Source organism: Apis cerana, linkage group LG1, assembly GCF_029169275.1.
Source record: "Apis cerana isolate GH-2021 linkage group LG1, AcerK_1.0, whole genome shotgun sequence".
In the NCBI taxonomy this organism is placed as follows: Eukaryota; Metazoa; Arthropoda; class Insecta; order Hymenoptera; family Apidae; genus Apis; species Apis cerana.
In genome coordinates, this window is record NC_083852.1 from 21,679,668 (window position 1) to 21,706,885 (window position 27,218).

The 27,218-nt window shown below is 47.5% G+C and overlaps 1 protein-coding gene across 2 annotated transcripts in view; it reads right to left on the bottom strand.

Moving 5' to 3' along the window:
* LOC108002419 (latrophilin Cirl) overlaps window positions 1-27,218 on the bottom strand; it is a 361,012-nt gene that overhangs the window by 323,220 nt on the left and 10,574 nt on the right. The gene's annotated exons all lie outside the window — the stretch shown is intronic.

Below are 27,218 nucleotides of genomic sequence, written 5' to 3' on the forward strand. Positions count from 1 at the left end.
AGAGGAGAGGAGAGAAGGCCGACCACCACCGACAAAAGACAAGATTACTAAACGAGATACCTCTCACCCTGTTTCAATCAATCTCGTTCCCTCCTTGATTCCCAAGAAAAGTCCCGGGGAGGTGAGCCGGTAGAATGACGGGAACCACTTGCTTTCTTCTTCCAAGTTTCACCACGTGGCTGACGAACCTGTGCATTTATTCCCCCCGGATTCCTCTATTTTTTAACGAATTCTCTTCTTTGCGCTCCGCGGCAAACGACTTTTCACGAAGTAATTCGTTAAAGCTGTACGTAGTTTCTCTTTTTCTTTTTCTCAAAAAGAAATCGAAGATAATTTCACAACCATCTCGTTCGTTTTATATTTTGATCCAAAATGTTCATTACTCGAATTGTGTATGTAAAAAATTCCTTGATTGAAAAGAACTGCTCGCCTTTTTCCCCTCAAATTACTCTTGAAAAATATCATTTCCTCCGCCATTGCCAAGGATTAATAGCACGAATTCAAAATAATTACGCGATACCAGCTCAGCTTCTCTCTCTCTCTCTCTCTCTCTCATTCGCTCCTTCTTTCATGGCTAGCGTTCCGTGACTCAATTTTCAATTTTCATCCAATTTTCCCCGTTCGAGGGGGCAAGTTTATCGCTCGCTCGAAACGCTACAATCGACCGTCAGAAATTACACGTGATACGGATTCGTCCATGGCGGATCACGTCCAGGTTTAAGGTAACCGCTTTTCAACCGAGAGATTCCCCCGCGCCTATATCTCTTCTTTATTTTCTCGCCTCTCGTTCGAGGCTGCGCCCGAAAAGCAGCCGAGGGAGGAGGAGGGGAGGGAGGAGGGACCAGTATCTCGCATCGATCTGAGAAATGGACGAGTCGTGGCGGGGTTAATAGAGAGCGTGTAAGCGAGGTACCGCTCGCGCCACCTCCTCGTCTCGCCGGAACAAAGGTGGTTAAAAGGTAACGCGGCCGGAGGGGAGAGAGTATTTTCGAGCGGGAAGATAGCATCCCGAAAGATTTAGAGGGTCAGCGCTGCAATTAGCGATGTTTAGAAGCGAATTATGAGGCCGTATATCTCTCGTCCCCGTGTATCTCTCTCGCTCCCATTTCTTTCGACCGTTCCTCTTTATGTATCTTTTCTCACATTGTAGCCTGGCCCCTCGCCTCTTTCATATTACGCTCGACCAGCTTGGACTGAGTTTCGACCGAGGGAGAGAGAGAGAGAGAGAGAGAGAATAAGAGGCCGGTATCGAGCACCATGTTTCATCTGTTCACGTTTCGTGAACTGTCGGTGTATTTATTTCTTTGGTACGAATCCTCTCGGTTGGTTAACCGGTTGCAGATCGTAACGCGGCTACCGAGTTCCCTTCAATCGCGTCTCCAACTTCTCCTTTTGCGGTTATTACGAAACGATCTGTCTCGAAGATAGCCGGCCGATCGTTAATTTCACGGGCCACCGTGGCTCTACGCTTTCGACGCATGTATTTTCAGTAGATACTCGATACTTCACGAAAACGAAAATATTGTCCCGAGACAAATGGACGTTTTCGTAATTAAATAAGATTCGATTCGAATTCTCTTTGGAGGAGGGGAGGGATATATTTTTTCGTACGTTTTGAATATCTCGATATTTCTCGACTCGAGTTTCGCAATAATACGTAACACTTCCCGGACCCGAGCTCTTCTCTTTTTCCCTGTTTATTTTCGGAAAAATCTTTTTGTTTGTTCTGCACCTCGAACGTGTATACGTGTGCCATCTTCTTTGGTGTACCTTTCCACCAAGAAATACGGCGGACAAGGAAAGGATAGAAAAGAGGACTCGGAGCGTAAGAGCAAAAGTACATTTCATCCCTCTTATTCGAAAAGTGTATCTCGTATACCACGAATTCTACACCGATTGGTATTTCATTTTCCATCAGTTTCATCGTTGTCGATGGTTCCATGTATTATTTCATATATATATATATATATATATATATGTACATACATAGTATACGTATATATGTTAGAAAGAGGAAAACCGGGGAGGAAAACCGAGAGGAAAACGAGGACACCGGACAATGAGAAACGATAGTTGCCGCGCACCGACGCGCTTCCGTCCCATTGACAATTTTTTTCAAACACGGTTTACGCCAACATTAAGGGAGAAATGTGGGGAAGACACGCGGAATTGGAGCTCCGGATGATGTGTTAACCATTGCGTCGCAGTTAGAATGCCGCCGTGAGGAAAAAAATCTCGAAAATATCTGGGAAATGTCGGTGGAAAGTATGAAAATTGCACGGAACCGGTTTTATTATTATTCTTTTTTTTTCCTCACCGGCGCAAAAAACACGGGGAATTCGATTCGACCGGCTTTGTTCAACGCGCCTACGAAAAAAATATGGGATAGAAGCGGGAACTCGTAAAGAGAAACTTTCTCCTTCGTCGTTTATTCCGAACTTGAATCGTCCAGCTCGGCAGATGAACGCGTCCAACTTTATTCCCCGTTAGATGGAAATATCGATTCTATTCATTTCGGGCTTCCGTTTTGTTTCGTCGTCTATCGGATATCAAGACTTTTCGCGCGTCGACGATCGAACCGATGGAACCAGATGTCTATCCAAGATAAAGTAAATCGCGTTTTGAAATAACCAGTTTGGCACGAATAAGCATTTAATCGTGGCAATTTCGTCATGCATCGAAAATAACCGCGTTTCGTTTAACGCGATGTTGCTCGGTATCACGAGGCTGCAGCCTGAATTATCCGCCGACTACAGCGAAACCTTTCACCTCTATGCGTATATTTCGCTGAATCATTGCTAATTTCACGCGACGAAACGCGAAACTCGAAGAGAATATTTCGCGCAAGTGAATATGTCGATTTTTTTTTATTCTTCTTCGCCGTCCTCTCCTTTCCATTGTTCCCCCTCTCGTCCCGTTCAATGTTCCGTCTGCCTCGTATTTTCTTCGATCTTCGCCCCGTTGAAATCACCTTTTCCACCCCGTTTCCTCCGTCTATACGAAAGCTGATTTGTAGAAACGCCGAAGAAACGCTTGTTTGTCTTGTCTTTAATCCGTTCGAACGGAGGAGGAACGTAACAAACGAACAGGTATAAAAGGGTTCTCCACGTCGATTTTAATCGCTCCTGCTCGCGAGGAAGAGCACGGAAAATCCTTCCTCCGTCTGCGAATTTCCGCCACGAATTTCGAGGCACGAAAAGAGAGCCTCTCCACTCGTGGCCAAAAGAGGAGTCGTCGCTGCTTGTTATCGATATTCGATAGCGCGAAGAATTTAAACGTTCGCGAGAGAACGGCACGAAATGTCACGTGGCAACTCGTTCCCGCGGGACGGATGTTATTACGCATCGAGCGCACGGAACGGTGTATAGGAACGCCGATGCGTCAAAGCTAATCCGATAAAGTTTTTAAAAGAAATATTTTGCGTGGAAAAATACGATCAAACTTCTTACTTTCGTTTCGTTCCTTGAAACGAAGAGATGAACTTGTCTCGACTTGAAAAAGGAAAAAAAGAAAGAAAGAAAGGAAGAAAGAAAGAAAGAAAGGAAAAAATTGTTTCGCGAAGAGACAACAGTCGCTCCCCTGTACAAACTTTTCGTGGCATTCGGGATTGTTAGGAGACGAGTCAGAATTCAACGGCGAAGGGACGAAGAAAGGTCGAAGATGCGAGAGAAACTGGAGGAAACGAAGGTAACGGACAAGCAGTCGACACTGCGCGAATCCTGTCACAGCGGCAGCTAGTTAAGAAGTTTTTCGACGGGTGCTGCCTCGTCTCGAAACCCCGTGCCCATTGTCAGCTTATAACGATGCAATAATAAAACCGACGGTCTAACGATCGGATCGTGTTTCCCGGAGACGCCGGTCTGCCCACGAACAATGAAACGTACATTTTCTTTCCGCTCGTAATCAAGCAATCCAATTGTGCCGACTTATCGCGCGAGATAATGTCTTCCATAAACTTTCGAGACAGCTTTTCGCGCTTAGCGAATCTTTGGATTTAATTCCTTTCCTTTCTTTCTTCTCTCCCCCCTTTTTTACGAGGAAACCTCGTTTTATCGGCCGCGTCGCAATTATTCCCCACGATCGTTCACGATATCCTTCCTTCCCCGCGACATCGTCGATAGATTGTTCGCGAGCCAATAAACGAGCCAAACCATGGTTGGAAACGATCGATAAACGCGAGACGATTTATACAATTCGATCGATTTTTCCTCCTTCATTTTCCGCGCTCGTGAATAAGAAGACTGAAAAATGGCGGGCACTATTTCATCGTGGAAAAAAACGCGTGCACAACATTTGCTCTCACGGACGATTGGCTGCTTGTTAGATAGCGGTCTGATGCGTGGATACGGGTGAATAAAGAGGGTGAATTATTGTTGGCCGGGTTCTTTCCTTCTTTCCGAGTGACGCGACCGGGGAGATCGATCGGGGACGAGGAGTGCTACTTCCTTCGAAGAGAAGGAAGATCGAACGAAAAACGGTACGCGAAAAAGTAATTTGCGATCGGATCCCTCGAGGGTAAAATTCTACTTTTTTTTTTTTTTCTTTTCGCTCGGAGATATTCCCCGCGTGTGTATCGCGAATGAAACCAATTATAATTCCGAGTATCCGTATAGAAATTCATAACGAAAAAAGTGTAAAAGAAAAAAATAATCAAAAACACGAAGACAACGTGGAAGATATCGGAAACGATATAAAAAAAGAAAGAGAAAAAAAGGGTGGACGCAGAAGCGAGCGAAGAGAGTTTCTTTCGCGTTGGATCCACTTTCGAAAGAGGGAGAAAAAGAACGGGGATCCTTGGCTTGGCGAGGTTGACACGGTTGCAACTCGAGTTTCTCTTCCATCGCGAAGAAATTATGCGAGAAGAAAATGCGAGATGGAAACGCGAACGAATCGAAAGGTGCGTGAACCGGTCTCGTGTATCGCCACGCTCGATCTACCGTTCGTTATTAATATCTTATTTTGCACGAGCATAAATATCGCGTGCCTAATGGGAGGAAAAAGAAAAAAAAAAGGGAGAAAAGGAAACGCATTTGTTAATCGAGCGTAGTTTACGCGGTACTCCTTTTATTCGCTTATGTCGTTTCGACTCGATCCTTTTCTTGCTCCTTCCACCACGTTCCCTTTCTCTTTTCCCCATCGCCTTCCATTCTCTCGTCCCTTCTCCTCCCGAAGGTAATCTCGTTCGATAGAACTCGTGTTAATTTGCATAGCCACTTCGAGGGCTGAGCACGATCAACGGCCCCTACTATCGTATCGTTGTAACTACGCCAATATTGCCTCGATACGAAGGTATCGTGCGTGGCCGCTAAACGATGCTCGCCCGATAGTTTTCGTTTTCACAGAGAATCGTCGACCGATCGATTCGAGCGTGACGAAGCGTGCGTTCCACGCTCGCGAGGATCGGTTAATTTATACACCAAGGTAATTTCTTCATTAAACGCTCGGCGATACCGAATGTTTCGTAATTCGACGATTTAATGCGGTTCGAGAGAGAAAAAGAGAGAGAGGGAGGGAGAGAGAAAACGAAGAGAGTGCACGCGTACGCGAAATTCTCGAGCAACACGCAACGATTTTACAGATACACTCGTTTTTCAAATATCGGCTACCTTATGTATTGTGGTATACATAATCGAATCGTAATTACTTCTTCCCCCTTTTTTCTCTCTTTTAAACGTTAAACACTGCTTTAAATTATTCACGGATAGGGACGCCGCGAGATGGAATTCGTACGCGATTGGAGAAGGTATAAGCGTTACAAAGGATGATTTGGAAATGGTTTGATATTTTTGACAGAGATTTGGCAGGATTTACATAAACGGGTCCGGGATTGAAACAATTGGTATCGCGTTTGAATTTAACCACCGGTGCATTAGGCACGATCGGTTCATTACCGATTACGCAGCCGCTCTAACTATCCAATTTGGAAAATAATCGGCAACTCGTTAAACCTGAAGTTAATCACTCGCGCCAGAGCGGATAATCGATTTTCAAAGATGGAAAACACGATGGTGGATTTCGAAATCGTCATCTAATTCGATCCCTCGTCCGCACACACGCGCGCACACACACATATCCTCCTCCCCTCCGTGTACCCAGGCATCCCTCTGATCCACCGCATCGGTGCATTAACACCGACCGAATAATCATAACGCATCCGTGTATCCATAGAGATTAAATAATCCTGCTAATCGACAGTTCATAGCTCCGTATAAACCAATCATTGGCGCATTTAGTTATTTCTCGATGCACGAACGGATCGTCAGCATCGAGAGCTTGCTCGCCTGCTTGCTCCGTGGTCCACCAGAACCGGGCCAGAAACGAATTCAAAATCCCCCTGCAGCGGAATACCGGCATACCCACCACCCGCCACCGTCCTCCTCCTCACTCTCTAATCGATCTTTTTCATTACAATGTCATTAACTCGCGGCCCTCCGCGTTCCTTTTTCTTCGGCTGCATTCCACCGCTGCTTCGTCCGTCCTCCCCCCTCCCCATTAGTGTTCTCTCACGTATACCTCGAACGGGATACGTATGCCCGATGCATCGGGACGCGAATACGAATCGTACGAACTGGACCTCCTCCTGCAACGACGATATTTCATTCAAATCGTCGCATTGAAAAGTATTGATGACTTGGACGGTTTTATCGCGTCATCTGCCAAACCACCATGGATCTGGTACCACCGTGCCGGTCAGATACAGCCGGGGACCTTACCCTTCGTGCGGAGAAGTGCGTTAAACTTCCACTCTCGTCGAATCATCTCCGTCCCGAGAAACGAGAGATATCGTATGCGCGATACTATACGTCGTATAACGCGAAAATATACGTTATTCTCGTCGTCGGCGATATCGTCACGTGTCAAAAATGGATGGATAAGTCCCCCCTAACGGGCCGCTTCTTTTCTGGATCCATTCCGGATTCCGAAAGCGGATATCTCGTATTGTGAAAATTGCAGCTCCGCTCGTGGATCCAATTATCGGGCTCCACTTTGATCTTCCCTTCCTTTCTCTCCGTGCCCGAAAGACTAATACGCGAATGAAACGCGCACTTGTTAGATACGAGTATCATTAGCTACGTCAGAATTTTTTTCTCCCCCCTTTTCGAAAATCGAAAATCTTCCCCGTCAAGATCGAACAAGTGCTTATATCCCATTGACGCGTTTAACCAATTGATTCGTCAAGTCTCGATCCGATCGATCTGACAAATATAATCAATCTCGTGTGTCTAACAAGTACGATGATAACTGTAAAGATAGCGGAATAACGAAACGGTATACGTATAACGAGCGATCCAAAGTTTCGAAAAATTGAAAGGAGCAAGAGAGAGAGAGAGAGATCGATATACACCTCAAATGGAAACCGGATTCTTCGTTTACCGAACCGTTACCGTTCTAACCAATTGAGCTATTCACACCATCTCTCTCTCTCTGGGTTTAATATCCGAACGGAATGCTTATAAACTCTTGTAATATCGCGTCCGATCGTGTCCAAGTGGGAAAAGTGTCGTCCCCGTAAATTGGATCCGGTCGAAGAAACGTTGGAAGAAATACGGAATGGAAAGAGTTTATAAGGCGGGGCCTCGTTGCCAACAACTTGGTCAAACTTTCGGACTCGGTTTCAAACCAGATCCCCGAGATCTTTGCCAGATATTCACCCGTTCCGAAATCCCGAGCGAGGATTGCTTATTCAACTATCAGCGACGCGATAATAGCGGTTCGGCTCGAATGGGAGGGCCTGACGATTTGCTGACGCCACTGGCTAGACACAAACGCGATAGAAACGAGTGGCGAACTCGGTATCGTCCGCCGAATAGAGCCTCTGTTGCTTACGAAGCCAATCTCTGACCCATTGGACTGGACGCGGCCGATTACAAGGCAAATATTTTCTTTCGATATTTCGCCGCTGTTTCGTTGCGTGTTTTCCGAGTGTCGCGACGCGTTCGCAAGAACAATACAATCGTCGTTATCGTCCATGGCTTTCGACTTTTTTCGATATATATATATGTTCGATTTATCCGTCCTACGCTCGATCGACAGACCCATTTTCCAATCAATTATCGAATATCGTTTTGCTCGCGTACGATGAAAGAGAAATATACGCGTGGTCGGAAAGGGATGGACGTAAAGAGATTCATGCTACTTCGTTGACTGAATTTTCTACCTCGAAAATCATAGCAGCGGAGGCTGTAATTCGAATCTACCCACGTAATATAAGCTCGCGTGCATCGTTTTAAAATTCCGGCCAGCAAAGAGGAAACTGAAAAGGAAACGGGCGAAACTTTTACCCGCGTGGACGCGGCTGCAAGTAGAATTAATCTCTCCAATCAAGGTAATTCGTTCTAAAGGGAACGTTTAAAAAAAAAAAAGGAAAAAAAAATTTCCCGCGTCCGAAATTTTTTCATACGCTCTTACGCTCGGCAGAAATAAAGAAAGGAAAAAAATATATATAAAAAGAAAACAAAAAAAAAAAAGAATTTTTTCGAATTTCGCGAGTTTTACGCGAGGGAAGGATGATCGTAACACGGTACGGATTTGTAATCCGAACGAACAGGACGTTCGTCTGCCTCGAAATTTGTAAGCCACGATCGGCCGAATAATTTCGGGTATTGCCACAATTTTCCTATCTTGCGAGGTAAATATACGAGGAAATTTAACGCGGTATTCGTTGATAATTTTACCTAGAAATAAATTACGATATAATTTCGTGCCGCTCGATTGTTCGTCTCGATCGACCTAATTTTCCATCGATTATTATTCACGCGTAATTCCGGTGAGGACGAGTGGGGATAGATACCCAGTCGGCGGAAATCCAGTCCGCTTCCTCGTGGAACAAGGATACGCCAGCGATCACGGCCCATCTCTCGATCCGTAATGAAAATTCCAGGCTGCATCGATATGCATCTACAAGATTCCACAACCGACGCGCGCTCGCCTCTCATTTCGCGCCATTTCAACACTTTTCAACGGAATCTCGTAAAGGCGAATTCTTCGCGACGAGGGCCACCTTCTCTGCGTCTTCTGACGTGTTCCTCCATTAAAAACATCTCTCTAGAATCGTGATAGAATGCGCTTCGTCAGCATTCCGGAAACAAGTTTGTCCAATTCGTATATATATTTTTGCCCGTTATCGAATCGGCGTATATATTTATCACCTCGTGTGACGTACAGGGATGTACAATTGCCCTTCGACTAAATATCACGTTCGTTCGATCGCGAACAAAGAAGTTGAATTAAAATTCGTTCTCTCGCGAAAACGTTTACCACTATTATCACGTCGCTACCGTGAAATAATCGGCGCTCACTATAAATTCTTGCTGCGACAATACTCGATACAATTAATATCTAGAATGGACTAATTACTACACAAATTATAGAGTCTCTCTTCGCTCCGTTGCATCTGCATTGCTTTATATCGGCCATTGATTATCATCGCTCGTGGACCGGTTATTTATTACCGAATTGAATTATCGACGAGGTTTTGAGCGCGCGCGCGACCACCGATATATATATGTATATATACACACCCTCTCCACCGCTCACGAAGTTCGCAATTTTTCCTATATTCCAACCCGCTTTCGCGCGCTCGACCGTTTCAATTATTCGTTCGATAAATAAACCGGTATAATATCGTCGGATCGATACAAATACTTTTCGTCGGCGTTGTTACGCCAGAAACACCGCTATAAATATAAATACTTGCCGTGACAACACTCGGTTCAATTAATTCACAGAATCGTGTAGCTAATTACAGCGCAAATTACAGAGGCTCTCTCTCTCTCCCCCTCCCCTCTCGGTCGAGTGCCCCTGTTATACACCGGGTCCACCGATTATCGTCGCTGTCGGCCGATTATTTGTCACCGCGCCTGATCGCCGACAAGATCCGGCCGAGCGGTTTTTTTTCCCTTCCTCCCCTCCCCCTTCATATGCCCGGCATTTTGTCACGCGCGTTTGATCGGATTCGGTATCGGTGGAATGCGGAATTTGCAAAAACAAGCATCGAAAACACATCGGACCGTGGCGCACCGTGCCGATGCACACGATTCCGCGCCGCGTGCAGGAATTGTTTGGTGCGCGACCGCACCACCTATACACAACCGAGTCCGATCGGGACTGGAAAACGCGTGGTCGGCCAGCAGGGGTTTGACCGGATCTCCAGTCGATTCGCTCGCGAAATGGATGGGAATTCGAAAAGCGAAAGTGCCGCTTGTACATCGTCTTTCCTCCCTCCGTTTCTCCCCCTCTCCCTCTTTTCTTTCTCTCCCTTTTTTTTCTCCGTTTCATTTTCACTTTGACAGGCAAGGGACAAGGAGACATATGCCGCGATAAAAACGCGCAATGGAACGTGGAATGGTCAGACGAATTGATGATACTCGTGCGATGGCACGCTTCATCTTTACTACGCTATTTCCGCTATACGACGGTTACAGTTACGGAGAGAGAGAGAGGTTAAAATTATTCGCGTTTTACGTGGCGCGATCGTGAATCTTCGGTTTAAATTAGTCGCCACTGATTCACCGACCGAGAATTCGAAATCCTTATTCTGGTCCAAGTTATTACTACCAATTTCCGGATGATCTTCGGGGTTTCTATGATTAGAAAAGTTCCCTGAATCGTGGGAAGAATCGTGGAACCACGGTTTGTATCCAGAAACCAAGCCCGATTCGGAACCCCGTTTCTCGGATCTCGGAGTAATCGCCTCAGGAATCTAGCTTTCGTACAAACTTGCCGCGGGGAACGTATCCAATTTGACGTAATTATCACCACGTGGCGAGCTCCGTGACGCGATGCTCCTCGATTAAATCGCCGCGAAGATTATTTTAACGGTGTTTCTTTTCAAACACCCTCCCTCGATCTCGACCGATCTCGACCGCGTTCGATCGAATCGCTGATAAATTGACGCGAAGCGTTTATTCCCGTGCAAATGCAAAACCCGTACTTGGCGTTTCGTTTCGTCCAATTATAACGATACGCTCGATCAAATTTTACGAAACCCGATCCAATTTGGAGGGGATGGATGATACAAAAAAGACGGATCAGGGACGAAGGGGTCGAGTAGAGGGGTGGGTTTTGAGTGCGAACAAGCGAATTTTTGAAGCGTTTTTTGACTAATAGGCGGGAGGGGGTGCGCGGGCGACGTGCCAATTCGTCGCTCGGTTTTGAACCGTGTAACGTCGAACGACGTCGTTGAACGGGGCCGCGTTGTTGCCCCGGCAGGCATTCGGAGCTCGGAACCGCAGCGTTTGGTAAATTTGGCCACCCAGAGGTAAAGCAACGGTAATAAATGAGCGGCGAGCGCGCTGCCAGCGTGCCCGCTCCAGGTCCAATTTCCCAGGAGGGTGTACCGGGCAAAACCGCAGCCTAAAAACAATATCCTACTGGTACGGGCCAGTGACAGTGGCCGATAGGTGGCTATACCGCGGCGATAACTTATCGTCGCCCATCTAACATCCGAAAAGGTAATAAGTTTCGCGACGGGGAGAGAGGCAAAAAACGTTCGCCGAGATTTCGGAGATCGACGGAGATGGTTCGCTTCGTTGGCCGCGGTTCGTCCATCGAAAGAAACTACTCTCGTCCCCTTCCCTCCCCTCCTTGGCCGTAGCGCCCCACGACGAACAAAGAAGTTTGGCGGTAAATTTCATCCGAGAGATTGCGCGCTATCTTTCGCGAAGGCGAAAGGGAAGGGAGAGCAGAAGCGGATCGAATCGATCGAGAGTCTGAGAAGGAAAGAGAGGCAGAAAGCTCGGGAGTAGAGCGGAACGATCTATTAGAAATTATTGTTCGATCGTGGAAAAAAATCTGTCGAGTTTTATTCCACTTGCGGTTGTATCTCGGGCGAACTCTCTCCCGAAAAATTGGGGAGAGACGCAACTCGAGTTGCTTGTGCTCCTCGTCGCGCACATTCGGGGCTGTGTGTGGTAATCGAGCGTTTCAAAGAAGCGAGGCCGACACAGAGTTGGACGAAAGTGGGGAAGAGAGAAGAGGGGGGAGAGGAGCGAGAGGAGAGTAAAAAGAGAGCGCGCTGGAAGACGTAGGTCGAGGGAGCACGGTGAATTCTGGAGGGTTTGTCGATTTACTACTCGAAGATAGATAGTTTACTCGAAGTCTGAGCACGAAATGATTTCAGAGCTACGGGTGCGGCAAGCACTTGCCTCCTCTATCTATTTCGACCCGTGTTTTCCTCTTTCCTCTCCCATTTCTTCTCTCTCTCTCTCTCACCTCATCGGCAACGTTCCATCTCCGTGGCCTTCTCCCGGCCTCTCTTTCCTCTCAAGGCAGTCGAGTTCCACGGGCAAAGAGGCGCTGCGGACATTGGGTTGTATTTCATAAAGTGAGAAGCCAAGTTGAGGTCGGGCTTGGAAGTTGGTTCGACCCTGAGACGCGCGCTTTAATACAAGTTTTCCATTCGGGCCGCGCTTTTCTCTCTCTCCGCGCTCGCGTTTACTTTATTAACCGGCGCCAGGCGCCTAAACCGCGGGGGCGGCTTTCGCGCGCCACTCTCTCGTCCACGTCTCGCAAAAACGCCGTTGAAACCAAGTCCGTGTAGCAAGAAGACGTTATGTGACACGCTCGTGAAAGTGTTATTTATGACCGCGCCGCTTCCGGCCCGTGCGGCACGATGCACGTGGTTGCGCGCGGATCGCGAACCGACAAAAATTTCTGCCACCAACGCCGACACCGTAATGAACCGGCGTGGCGAATAACGTCGGCGAGGGATCACGCTTGTTACATCGCATTCGTCGCGCCACCGGCTACCACCGCATTGCGATTCCTAACGACACGACGGCGTTCGAAGGAAAATTAATTTCGTCTCCGAATACGGATCGAAACGCCCCAAACGCTCCGATTCTTTGGTCAGAGCGAAAGGATACGAGGATGGAAAAAATGGCATCAAGAGACGAGAAGTCTTGCACGGGTGAAATACAAAAGTAGGAAAATATTACTCTCTCTGGATCTCTTTTCTTCGATATTTTTCTTTCTATCGGCCGAGCGCTATCCGCGGATTTCTTAATTCGCGGACCATTTTAAAATTGAATCGCGTGCCTTCTTTGAAGCGCGAATCACAGCTAGAAAATTGATATTAAATTTCTCCACGTGCGTCGCGCGCCAATCAATGTTCAACCGTTTGAATTACGTTAATTTTTCTTCAAACGAACTCGCGAATCGGTGCACAAAGAGCGTCCTGGAAAAAAAGTGCGTCCTCCCTTTTCTGGATTGATCGAATCACGGGGGCCAGCAATCGGGTTGTACGATATAAATCGGTCTTTGAAAAAAAAAATAAAAAAAAGAAAGAAAAAAGACTCCGTGTAAAACGATTCTCAACCTAATCCTCTTCGTCTAATCCGTTCTAGTCGGTGTACAATGAAAGGCGGGGAGGAGAAGCAGGGGCATTAACAAGCTCGAACTGCCGAACTTTAATATTCAGCGAAAAAGCTGAATTTCCGGAGCCTCCGGGGTATACACGCGAAAAATGAAGATCGTGGAGCAACAGGAAGATCCTTCCCTCTCTTAGGAGAGATCCTCCATGGGAAACATCGCGAAACATTTGCCGAGATTGTAATTTCAGGGTAACTCCGTGAGCGCAGCGGGTAACGACCGACTATTCATTACGTGCGAATGTACGTGCGTAAGCACACGAGTACGTTCGAGCGGGCAAAAACCACCTCGCCCTATAATTATCTCGCGATGTCTTAGTAATGAAAAATTATCTCTAATCATTATTTGTAAGCGGCTTAGAAACCGCTTTCGCGCCATTGCGAGAATTTTCCGCGCCTCCCTTTTCTCCTCTTCATCGTTTTGCTTTCTTAATCTCTCGCGCGTTTCCCCTCCTCCTCCCCTCCTCTTCCATCTTTTTCACGCCAGCAAGAATTATAATCGAACGACGTTTCTGAAAAATCTCTCCCTCTCCTTCTTTCGTCCTCTCGCTATCCCGCGTGCATTTAATTAAGGCGCGTAATTTTTTGAACCGTTAGAAAGAAATTTCTAGAGGCTGCTCACGGTTCAACCTCTTTCTTTCTTGAACTGGTTCATGTTCGATTCGCGGTTGGCGAGGCAGAGAGGATGTTTAGAGGGACTTTTCGACCTTCGCGCGGAAACCTGGAGGAAACCTGTTCTTATTTTGCGTTTACGCGGCTGGCCTCGTGTCGTTCCAGTTATCTTCTCTTCTCGCCATCCGTGTCTCGCCTCTCGCGTTACCGTGGTAATCGCGTTTTCTGGTGGATGGAATGGTTACCGGCTCGTATCGAGTCGGGATGCGAAAGATGTTTAAGTGAAAATCAACGTGAAATCAACGTGGCGCTGCGATGAAAATAAGAAACAACGGATATAGTTGGGGATCGAATTCGCGTGGCCAGTAACAAGAGACTAAGAGATTCTCGATATCCCATTCTGATCGATGAGGGAACGATTCACAATCCTATCAGCGAGTAAGCTCGTTTTACTGAAAATCGAGATTTTTCCGGATCCTCTTTCCTCGTTTCCTTCCACTGCTCGTATCCGTATTAGTACTCCCTGGCAATCTTTTCCGTACTCCGGGCCAGGAAGGTATAATATCCCCCATAAGTTGACCAATCGTATCGTTCTTCCCGGGATTATCCACCGAGGTTAGGATTTTTCATTAAAGAATGATATCCTACACGCGAAGGGACAATCAGTGACGATTGCCAGCGGCCTTTCGATTCTCTTTCAATCATATATCAAAATAAGAAGATTCCAAGATGGATCAACAACTATTAACAATTACTTTTATCGTGTTACTTTTGTGTAAATTCTCCAAGTTTGCTTTTAAAATATTCTTGATCATTCTTTCCTTCTTTCATATAGTCGAAGAAATTTCTTCCACTTTTAACGACGCGAGAACGAAACAAACTATCAGATCTTGAATGCAAATTCAACGTTACGCGTCACACACTAGTTGCAGAGCTAATTTCAAAACTCAACGATATCTCCTGGATCTATCAAGAAATGAATTACAACCCTCGAGTGGCCGATTCGACACGGGATAAACTACTCCCTTATTTTTCTCCCCGGTCTACTCCTTCGACATTCGCCTAATATTTCATCCTCGAATATATCACTCTCTCGAATGTCTATTAACGTATCGTCGTCGTAAATTTACATATCTTTTATTTCGACGGTAATAATCGTGCATCGCGTTGATGCATGCGCAACGAGTCGAAAACAGTCGTCTCGCGATCTCGCACTTTTTTTCCCCCTTTCCACTCACATTCCATCGAATGAAACAACATTCCCATCCAGGCACGCGAGTATTTAATAAATTCGACGCGACGTTGTCGCGATATACATCTTTCCCGCGTTTTTAAAACCCGCGTGTTAATTTATCTAGTTTTCGTTTGCCCGACGATTCATTAAATCCAATCCGCCGAGAGATTAACATCTCGTTTCTCAATCTTCGTAATTATCCGATCCAATTATCGCGTTAATTGGAGACGGTAAACGGCGTGCGCACACCTTGACGCGTGACTATCGGTACCCGTAATTCAACCAATACGATTTCCCTATTCGCGCGATTATGTCTCAATTCCGTATAATATTCCATTCCATCCGTACTAATGGGTCCATCCTTGCACAATCCGTGCAATCCTTAAATAGGTTTTTGTTCCCTCGTCACAGTTTGTTCATCTGACTAATGACTACCCGACTATCGGTATAGCGCGTTTAATAAATCAGAGGCAAGCATTTCCCCGTGAAACGTTTAATTTTCTTCGGGACGGGAAGCGTTTGCCGAGGAAATCGTACAAAAAAGGACGAACGCAGGACGAACTTCCGTACCTTCGTTTCTACATTTTCATTTCTACCCTTTTCATTTTCACGATTCCAGCCCGGAGACAGAGAGAGAGAGAGAGAGAGAGAGAAAGAGAAAACTTCACGGTCGGTGGAAACCGTCCGACGTGGTAAAAATTCTACGTGGACGAGGGGGAAGAGAAATATGGCAGGTATTAATACGGCGGCAGGAGGGAAATGTGGAACACCGAGTTTCGTTTAAAAACCGGGGCAGAGAGGAGGCGATGCCGGATTAAATGCTCGCGATACGAGTATCGCGCCCCTCGGCCCCCGCGGATTTATTGTCGCGCGGATCCGCTCGCGATCAGGTTGTGTACCGGGCCATTATCGTCGAAACTTCTTATCAACCGTTGCCGTTTCTTTTCATCCGGCCGCCGCTTCATCGCCGCGAGAAAAAGCTCGGCGGGACGGAAGGGAGTGGGGGTGGGGTAAAAAAGGCGACGGAGGAAGGACGCGAGCCATAAATAAGCATCGGGGAGGGGGAGGAAAAAGCGTAATCCCTTATCGTTTGTGTATTCTAGAAAGGCGTCTAACAATAAAGGAAAAGTTTCTTCTCGTTCTCCGTTTCCAACCATCCCCATCCTTTTCGCCATCCTTTTCGCGTGCACGCTCTCTCTCCCCCTCGCAAATCGTACGTCACCCCCCGAATGGAGGACGACGAAAAACCGGGCGCAGTCTGTCTCGCGCTCGTCGACAGGGAGGTGTACACGGGCGCGGAGGGAGAGGCCAAAGGGGATGGCCAGAAGAAACGTAGAAAGATTTCGAACTGCGTACGAGAGGAGGTAGCCGTGAAACGGCTGGATATGACGAAGGGGAACAAGAAAAAGAATGATACCGGGGGAAGAGAAGAAACAGAGAAGAACGAGGGAAAAAGACGAGGTTGGAATTGGGTGGGGAAGGGGGTGAGAGAAAAAGAGGGAGAGATAAGGGTATGAGGGTTAAGAAGAAATCTTTTAAGAGATGCGACGCTTTAAGGACGTATTAAAAATGGCAGACGGTGGAGAGGCTCGAAGTACAGGCTGCAGTTTACTGTGGTATAAATTAGACTCGGTGTTCCAGCATAATCTGATATATTAACGAGTCAAACCTCGACTCTCTCTCTCTCTTTGCACTCTTCCTGCGCTCTCTCTGCACTCTTCGGCGAGAAGAGGAACGCGCGCCTCGTCCAGAGGAGAGGAACGTGGCCAAGAATGAACAAGAGATGGAGCGAATAGGACGAGGAACGAAAGGGATAAGGAGGGTAGAGGGCAGGGATGAAGAGAGAACGCAGTTGAGTTGGGAGGGAAGCCCGCGGGACGCATCGTCGATTTTTACTTGCTTAGTATCTCGGTTATAGTCTCGCAGTTTTTACGGTCCGGCGATCTCGCCGGGGCTTAACGCCGTAATTGAAATTGTGGCCTTGCTTATCGGCCTGTCGTAACGCTGAGAAATGGATCTTTATTAGGGAGCCGGGCGCAGAAGTGGCGAGCTGAAGGGTGGCGAGAAATTTTGGGGGAGGGAGGAAGAAGTTCTCTGGGAGAGAAACGAAAACGGAGATGGAAATAGGGATTAAGATAAAGAGAAGGGGGGAGGAGTTTGGGAGAAACAAAATGATATCGAGCACGTTGCGTATAGGGTATGAGAGGGAATCGATGCTGCCTAAGACTTAAATACTTCTCTTTACAGCACTCGTTCGCCTCGAGCACGGTTTAGCAACGGTTCGTGGGCGTCCCGCTCCTACGCGAAGGACATCGAGAGAATCTTTCGAAATGTAAAGTGTCGTGGAGAAACGAGAAAAAACTATACGATCGTGGGATAATCCGAAGAAAAAAAGTAACGAGATTGAAACGAGTTGAAATCGAGTTATTATTTAATACGCGAGGCGGGTGTAATTAATAGCGGCGCGTATCGTAAACAGATTGTATCGAAGCAATTTTTTCTTTTTTCTTTCTTTCTTTTCGAACAACGATGCTCCCGATATGAATGGTGATGAAGATTGCGTAAAAGCGTGACGCTGGCTAGTAATGAGAAAGAAGCCGCCTCATTATGATTTATTTGTCGCGGTCAATTAGACCGGGCCCGTTCCCGGTTGCGGAGCCAGTCAACGGTGGATGGAAGAAGAGGAACAAGGCGATGAAGGAATTACGTGGACTCTCGTAAAACAGCTTAACGGTCCCTCGGGAGGGTATCGAGTGCGAGTTAAGTGGGTAAAAAAATTGCTACGCCTGAACGGAGAGACGCGTTTTTCTCGACTCGCCTCTCTGATAATTCGTCGAACCACTCGTTGCTCCTTCCGACGCTTCTTGCCTCCGCCCCCCTCTCTTTCTCGTGATTAACTTAAATTCTAAATCAGAGACTCTGCTCTCCGCCCGAACGAATCGCAATTGGACCCATCGGTAATTGCATTGGCACCGATATCGTAATCATAACCGTAATTACGTTCCGCCGTCGTCTTGCAATCATAATCGTAATTTTATTCGCCGATAATATCCGATATTAAATAAATAAACGCATTACAGATATAGACGATCATACGTTTGGAATAATCGCTGGTACGCGTAACGTGTTTGTCGCATATTTAACGGTCAGTTGATAATAACAATCCTGGACATTGTTACCGCGATAATCGCGGTCGACGTAAATTTCGAAATTCTGAAATTCGATGATGCGCGTTCATGTGCACGATGTACGCGTTCATTATTCCATCATTATGGAGGGGAAAAAGAATACTTTTGTCATGGTATTGATAATTTAGCGTAAAATAATGATCCGGGCGCGCGAACCCCCGTACCCCTTATCAGCCTCATAGATTCGTTGGCTATATCTTGTCCCTAATTATAAGTCTCGTTAATGAAGATTGATTTCGAATTCAACACCGGTAATAAACACCGATTCACCGCGTAATCGCGGCAACGGTTGACTATAAACCGGGCTATTAATTCTTATTAGAAATCGGCCAGCGTCTTCCGTCCAATCGCAATTCGCTAATCACGAAATACCTTCGAGCGCGAATCCGCGAGGATCACGCCTTCTTTTAAAAGAACTTTCATAGAACAGATAAAATCCATTTATTACCGTCGATCCATTTATTACCATTCTCGGCTAGGTCAGAATCGGAGAGCTAGTTTCGTTTGACAAAAATGACAAAGTGAGGAAGGACAGAAAGCGGAACGGAGGAGCGCGACCGAGAAGATTAAAACTAATTCAATTATCGACATCACGGGGAAAAAAGGGATCTCGTTGGTAGATTAAAATCCTCGATATTAGAAGCCGGGCCATCGTTCACGAAAGAAAATTCCCGGGACTGGAGGATCGATCGTAACGAATATGATCAAATAGGCAACCACCTACGTTACGAGTGAAAAGTAAGAGAGAAAGAGAGAGAGAGAGAGGAGAAAAGAGGAGAAAGTGCGTTTGAGGAGATCGAGCGAGTGACAGAGAGACGATAAAATCTGTCGTTTCTATTCGATTGGAGGCGCCGCGACGGGATAACGACCGTGCATTGTCCGTTGGCGTCGTCGGCCTGATTGGTGCATTTCCGCAGGTGCAGCGAGGTACGATACGAAACGTAACGAGAGCCTTTTCGACGAGCCAGTATTACTTTTATTCTGGCGAACGCTCGCCAGCCTCTTACGTATGTATCGTAAGCATCGGCGAGCACCGCGTAAGCGCACGGAAATACTCGTTAACGTCACTTCTCGTCGCTGTCGTAATTCAAACCGTGCCTCCTTCTTCCCGTGTTCTTCTGCCTCCCTATCTTCGCGTCCTCGGCCACGCATTCTCCCCGTCTCCCTATCGTTTTGCGTGGCACAGGCGCGCGCCGCGTCTCGGGGCCAACCAACCGATAACGAATCCGCGGCCAACCGAACCAAACATTCCACGCCATTTACATACCCTTTTTACGCCACCTGCATTTTCCAGTTATCGTATTACCCGACTCGCCACGTACCGCTCGGCCAACATTGTTCGCCCCTTGTTAATCGGTTTTATCTTCGCCGCGCAAACAGAGGAGCGTCCCACAGTTTGCGCCCCACAACCGCTCAACGCCGTTTCTACGAATCCGACTATTGCGAATTTTTCTACGCTCTAATCTAATCTCCTTTCCGCTCCCCGCCCTGATTTATTTTCACCAACGCGAGCCAGCGTACGACCGTGTGCGATCTCGAGATTCGAGCGGCGGAGAATCTTTTATCTATAGGAATTATTTGCGACTCTTTTCCGAGTGACGAGCGAGTCGAAAAGATATCGAGTTCAAGGAATCAACTCGTTCCAAACGGATATTAATGAGGAGAAGGAAACGGGCGGATTCACCGGTCGAGGGAACACTCGGAGCTCCGAGGCCTCGTATAAAGTCCTCTCGGACGAGACCGAAAATGTCCCTTTGCATCGAGTTTACGCGCGAGCATTGAAATAAGTGCGTACTTGTCGCACGGAAATCCTCGTTAACGTCAATTCTCGTCGGCGTTGTAATTCAGGGAACGTGCCTCCGTCTTTGTCTCCCTCCTCCCTCCTCTCTCTCTCTCTCTCTCTCTCTCTCTCTCTCTCCACGCCGCTCCGTGCCTTCCTTTTTTCTGTCACGTACCTACGCGGGGTGTATACGTCGCCCTGTCGTCCCGCGAACTTTCCAAAGGCAACTTGCTCGCGGATAATGGAAATACAAGGCAGCGCGTTTCGACGCGTTCGTTTCGAAACGAGCCGAACCGAAGGTATGTATAATGCCGGCTCCCTCGACGCCGATACAAATTTAGTATTAAATGGACACGTCCCAAGTTCCATCTCGTTACAATGTTCCTATACCTTTTTTTTTCTCCTCTCTCATCCTCCCCCTCCGAAGTAGCAACCGTGAATTCGCCGAGTACACGAACACAGGTTTCTCGCGCGACTTACTACTTGAGAATGTAAACTGAAAACGACGAAACGAGCAAAGCGAACGTTACCTTCGGAACGAGTCGAGCTTCTTTAAAAGTATACGTTGAGACAATGGCGGGGATATTGGTGGTGTTATTGTCTCCGAGTTTTTCGGTTTAACCGACTATTTAAAAAAAACAATACCCACGGAATGGAAACGGTTGTTATTGTCTAGATAGATAAAGGTATGAAACGTTGCTATCGACGAATCGAAACACTATAAATATCGTGTCGCGAAACGATTCGATCCGATTCGGCTTCTTCGCTCTATTAGCCGGCCGATTCATGCAGAGCGTGAACGCAAGAGAGATACGAGCCCTCTCCCGCAGACGAGTGCAACGAGGATGATTTCGTTGCGCTTTCTGGGATCGGATGAAATTTCCTCCAAGTCGATTCACCTCGAAGGAAGGATAATGGCTGTTGTTCCGGCGACGGCGGTGGCGGCGAATGTTTCGACGGGACGAATGAAAGTGGTGCTTCTTCTTGTTCCTCGTCCGCCCCTCCCTTCTTTTCTTTTTTCTTTTTTACGGGTCTCGAGTGTCAGAACGAACAAGCGGGATTTGCACGCGGACCTCCGTGCAGGTAGCAATCGGCTTATTTCCAATCGATTCGGTTCGCGGCGAGTTTCTTTCTTCCTTCTCCTTTCTCTCCTTTCCTCCTTGAACCGCTCGCCACTGTACCTGCTCTCCTCATCCTCTTCATTCACGTACCTTCATCTACCGATTCTTCCTTTTTTCTTTTTTCCTTTTCAATATTCCTCGCGTTATAGCCCTTCTTCGCGGTATGCCCTTCTTTATTTCCATCCCCTCCCTCTTCCCCTTCCCCGAAATCACGTCCGAAACGATGCGTTTTAAGGGTATCCTGGGGATCTGGTTCTGCGCTGGCAGAATCTTTGATCATAGGCGGGAGAAATGTATCGGGAGCGGGACGACTGAGTAGATTAATTCGATGGCGCCGACAAGTTTAGCGGAACGGGACGCCGTGTCTGATCATGGACGACTAATTCCCCTTTCAACGGCGTTAAACGTATATTCGTATACCATATGTATATGCACGCTCCACGCGGTTATTTCGAAAACATGTTCGTTTATCAAATCGATCCTCTGCGTCCAATTCCTAATTAATTTCGTCCGACCTCGACTCCGACAATTGCCTATTTTTTCGATAACATCGGAATACAAAGAAGAAGGAGAAAAGGAGAAAAGAAGGTACGTAGAAAATGGCGCCGTTAGGGAAGCACGATACGATATTCCAGAAAACGAGAATATCTACGTCTATATCCTAATTTTCTTTCTGCGCGAGGCACGGATCAACGGCCGGGGGCAGTTTGCCTACGTGGCTGAACGAAGGGAAGGGCCGGGCCCTTTTCCAACTCTTGGCAAGAAGGAAGAATCGCGGAGAGGAAAAGCTGAGACGGGCGGAGATTGTGCCACGATATATATATATATTTGTACGCCTTAATTGGACGTGAACGAGATCGTGCGGTGAAATTTAGCGTGGGGATAGGGTTTGCGTGGCCGAGCGCTACTATCCCCGAGGACCTATTAGTATCCGATTAGAAGAAGGGGCGGAATGGGGTCAACGCGTATAGGACGACGTTCGCGAGCCTCTTCTACAAACGTTTTCCTCGTATCAAGATAAGGAGAAATCGAGTTTCCTACCCTTGTAGCAGCGAGCCACTTACGGCGAAACGAGTGGACCCTCGAAAACGAGCGTTTCACGTAGCGCACGGACGATTCGGTACAAGCAGATAACTCGAACGTTACGGGTATGTAAAGCGGCTCGTGAATGGAGGCTCGCATGCAACGGAATTTATACCAGAGGCCAGATAAGAAGCGAATCTGAGAATATTCGCCCAAGATTTGCCGAGCCCTTGTGCGGATACGTGTACATGCACACAGCGGTGCAACACACGCGCGAGTAGTCTGCGTGTACGCTTCGAGTAACGATAAAATAACCGCAGCCTCCCTGGAATCGGAAAACGAATTTTATACGCGCAAGAAAATTGTTCTGTCTGTAAACGTTAATTTCGCGATATTCTCGGCGATATCCGTTACAAAAAAAAATAAAAAAGGAAAAAAGAAACGACAAAGTTCGACGAGATAAAGCTTACAACTTCGAAATACTTCGTCCTCTTTTCAATCGATTCAACTCGGTGTCCCGAACAGGTATACGCTCCAAAGTACACCGGTCGAACGGTTCTCGACGAGAATCAGTCGCTGATAAGGGAATTTGCAAATTTTGCAACGAAGCGATATTACAGTATATCGGGTTATTACGGTTATATAAATAACACCGGTCGACGTTTGTTCCCGCGAAGGGATGAAATTCTTATCGTCCATCATTATCGTGGAACGTCGCGGAATAGCGGATGTGTAGAGGAAGGATGGAAAGAATGGTCGGCGTAACAAAGCCGATTGACCGGAGAAGGAGCAACGTTTTTCAACTCTTCTCCGGAAGAAGAGGCGAAGGAGAGGCGAGCGGCGAAGAAAAGAGCGGAGGTGTGGGTGCCGGCGATCGGGCGGTCGGTGACGAGCCCCGCAAAAAGGAAGAAATAAAGGCGGAGAGCGGCAGCAACCGCGCACTTCTGCTTATTCCGAGAAACGGCTCCATTAACGAAATGGCCGGACAAACGAAACCGAACGCGCGATCGCGCGCAATACACGCAGCTCGTGGGCCCCTGCGCCGCGTGTATCGCTAGAACGATCGACTACCTCTCTTACCGTGCCGCCCCCTCCCCCACACGAGAGAAACAGAGAAAGTGAGTTAAGAGTGGCTCGAGGACTCGAGAAGATACAGCGATGGATTCCAGCGTGAAGGCGGTGAGCCCTCTTTGAAGGTTGCATCTGTTCGTCGCACCGCGGAATTTTATTATCGGCGTTCAACGTTCCACGTCCATCCCGTTTCCAGTATTTTGACGGAGAATCGCGCGGCGCTAAAGGAATCATCGTTTCGAAGCGCGAAAGAAATTGTTTGCACCGATTTTGGAGGAGGTTCCCTTCGTTCGCGTTTGATCGTCGCCGCGGTCCTTTTCGTCCGCGAGGCTTCTACGATCGCTCGTCGTTTAATACGTAAAGCGAGCGATAAACGCGCTCGAAACAACCGATGCACCGACTCTTGTCCCCTGGATTGTTTGCACGTTTTTCTCTCGCCGTGCGATATTCCCTTCCCTTCAACCGCGTTCCCCGGTTACACGCGTTCTGCTTACGCGTTTACCGGGCAAGGTACATCGGGAGGAACGTTAAGCCGGCTATTAAAAGCGCGATAGACCGTAATACCCGTAGTTAACCGAACGTGGCCGGCTCACTACATTTAGCAGGAATTGCGAAAGTTACGGGCATTATTATCCATCCGCTCTCGACCGGTCTTTTTCTATCGAGCGGGGGGGCGCCGTGCTACGTTGCGCCAATAAAAGCTATTTTACTTCTTAATCCGAGATACTGCAATTTTCTGTGGCCCAAGAGCGGCGGAAAGGGGGAAGCCGGTCGACGGAGCTTTTTAGCGGGCGCCATTCGACACAGGCGCGGATCGCACACCATCGCACGGCACCCAGTCGTGGAACAGTCGGGGAATGCCCTTCCTCCTGGGGAGGGGGCGCGTTTTCCCGCATTTACTTTTAAAACTCATTTTTCCCTATTACGCTTCCCCGACGGTTTCGAAATCGAGTTTCATCGTTCGCCGATACGTACAACCGGTGCTTCGTCCCCTCGACCCCGCCGAGTTTACCGCGTTATTGCAAGATGCGTCCACGTTTTATTAAAATTGCGTTCGCGGCGCTGCCTACCACGCTTCTCCCGTTTACCTTCGCCTTCCGACGAGGATTCCGATAAACGGAAGAGAACGAAACGGAAATCGTAATCGATCTCGCTCGCGTTGGACGGAAAAGGACGAGGATCGCGCGCTTTCTTCGAACGTAGCGTTTCAGGTGAGGACGCGTTCAGGAGGCGCGTGAAAAAGCGCGAAATTCCGAGCGCGACGGTGCGGAGGGAGAGAGAGAAAGAGGGAGAGAAAAAAAGAAAATCTGCCCCTCATGCATTTTACATGAGGGAACGGTTTTGTCAATACCGTTGTTGTGATCGAAAATGGCTCCTGGAAGATACGATTTGAATAAGAGGGCCGTGGGGACGGGGTCGTCGTGTCGAACTTGAATCAGCCCGACTGTAACGAATAAATTGCTCGCATTACGAGCGTCGGCAGCGATCCGACGTTCCTATACATATGACTACGGAATAGACCAACTTTTTGCTCCCGCCGCACTTTGTACGCCGATTTATTTGAGACGCTCCCGTCACTCGACGAATCCATAATGCATACCGATTTCGTACGATCGTAACTGAGAAAAAAATATAGGGAGGGAAGATATTTCGAGGGAATTCGCGACATTACACTTTTATTTACACTCGACAAATGTACGAGCACGAGATTCTGCAGATTCCTCGACGTGACTCCTGCTCGACATTATAAATTTAATTTTCATCTCTCCGTACAATTTTCGAAAATCGAACGAGTCGAAATTCCGATTGCTCGTCTTATTGCAATTGTTCGAGAAGTTATCCGCCTTCGATTATTTCGACAGCAATTAGAGGAGCAATTCCGTGAAAATCACAGGCAAATAGGCCGAGCAAGTGGGATTTTTCGTTTCGAAAGCAGGAGGGGAGAGAGAGAGAGCTGTTTTTACAATTGCACTGCCCTCGTCACTGTTGCCAGCAATTATCATATCTCCGATGCTTAGAAGCCGCGGCATTTAAGAGTGCGCGTCCCGCTCAAACGGGAGCAAGCGCAATGGGGAAAATAAGAATGCGTTTCACTTTGCACGGCCAATTACAGAACGGCTAAGAGCACCACAGGTAGCCCGCCGTTTATTCTCAGAAAGATACTTCCCCGTGTTTTGCATACCTCTCGTACCGGCAACTTTTCTTTCTTTCATCCTTCCCTATTTTAGCTTTTTAACTCTTTTAACATTTTACCTTTTCAAATGCAAATTACTAGGAGCGTCATTTTTTCGAGTTCTCTCGCTCGAGAGGCATATACCACCGGCCGGAGACTATCAACGGCACAGATACACGCACGGGTGTAGCAATATGTGAGTCATACCCCTATCGAATGACACCACTGCGCCTTAGTTTGATAAACGCATGCAACGCGTTGCGAGAGAAAAGCCTTGCTCTCGATACGACGGATACGATGGTTATATATATATAGATGCCGGAGAAACGTCCGATAATTGATCAAATTGCATCCCCGTATTATTGGCTCGTTATCATCGATGCGGATCAAATTGAGACGATGTAACAGTACGGATAATTCCCACTTTTGAATATAAAATTTTGAAACACGCGTCCTATAAATACACATACATATGTGTTCGCACGAATCAATTTTCCCAATATTTTTTTTCCCACGAAGGAAGTATAAAAATTCAGAAGGATTACCCCTGGAAAAATGTTCGGCCCATTTGCCACGGTTAACAACGACGCCACTTTTCCAGTCAATAAATTTCTCGTTGGTACGATAATATTTCCACGAGTTAATTCGGCCAGGAAAACCGAGGGAGGGCTATATATTTTTCCCGTTTGCACGACAGAATGGCCAAGTATTTACACGACCCTGTTCGTGTTTATGAAAAGCGGAACGGACGGTCCGCGGTGCGCGCAATTTAACATCGGCTCGTCGATTAGCATGCGAAGAGTAACGCACGAGGGGAGCGACGCGTCGGGTCTGCGGCCGAGGCGTTGAATGATCGCCGCTCGAAAAACCGTGTCAGCTCGGACGTCAACGATTTTAGCATAAGAATACCGGGATCTCTCCGCCGCGGCCAAGTACGCGCTCGCCCGCCTTGTATTTGTACGCTCATTGTCCGGCCCGGATGCTAACACGGCCAGAAGAAAAATAGACGGCGTCGCCGGTGCCGTGAACTACGTCGTGATCGAGTGCAGTTATGACACTCCCGACGGCGCATTTGTATTCGAATAAATACGGGCGTGGGAGGTGAGAGACTGAATAATAACTGTGGATAACGTCTCGCTGTCAGAGGGACTTGCCGGCCTGTTAAACGGCTACTTTCGCGTCTTCATCCGCGGAAAAGTGTTTCGCCGAACGCAAAAAAGTAACCGGTAAACACGTCCAATTCGCGTGAACGTAATCGTTTCCGCCCGTTTCGTATCACGCATACACCGATTAACTTTACGCGTACGTAGTGAGCGAACGTGTGACAACTTGTTCCTCGCGTACACTTACTTTCGCGTGTCGCTTAATCGAACGTCTTTATAAATATTTAAACGATCGATAACGCGTTTTCCCCGTCCCGATCCGATCACGAACGTTCCCGCGCCATCATGAAAAATATATATAATGTACAATGGTGTCGCGCATTTCCGTATATGGAAATTACCGTAAACGACGTACGCGATGATCCGGACCCCGATTTGACATGCCAACTCCTGTATAAAATGATTCGATGCCTGTATCTAACGTGCAGTCTGTTGCGCCCACTGACAGGTGAGGCTACATTCAATTTTTGTAATCGAGCCCGG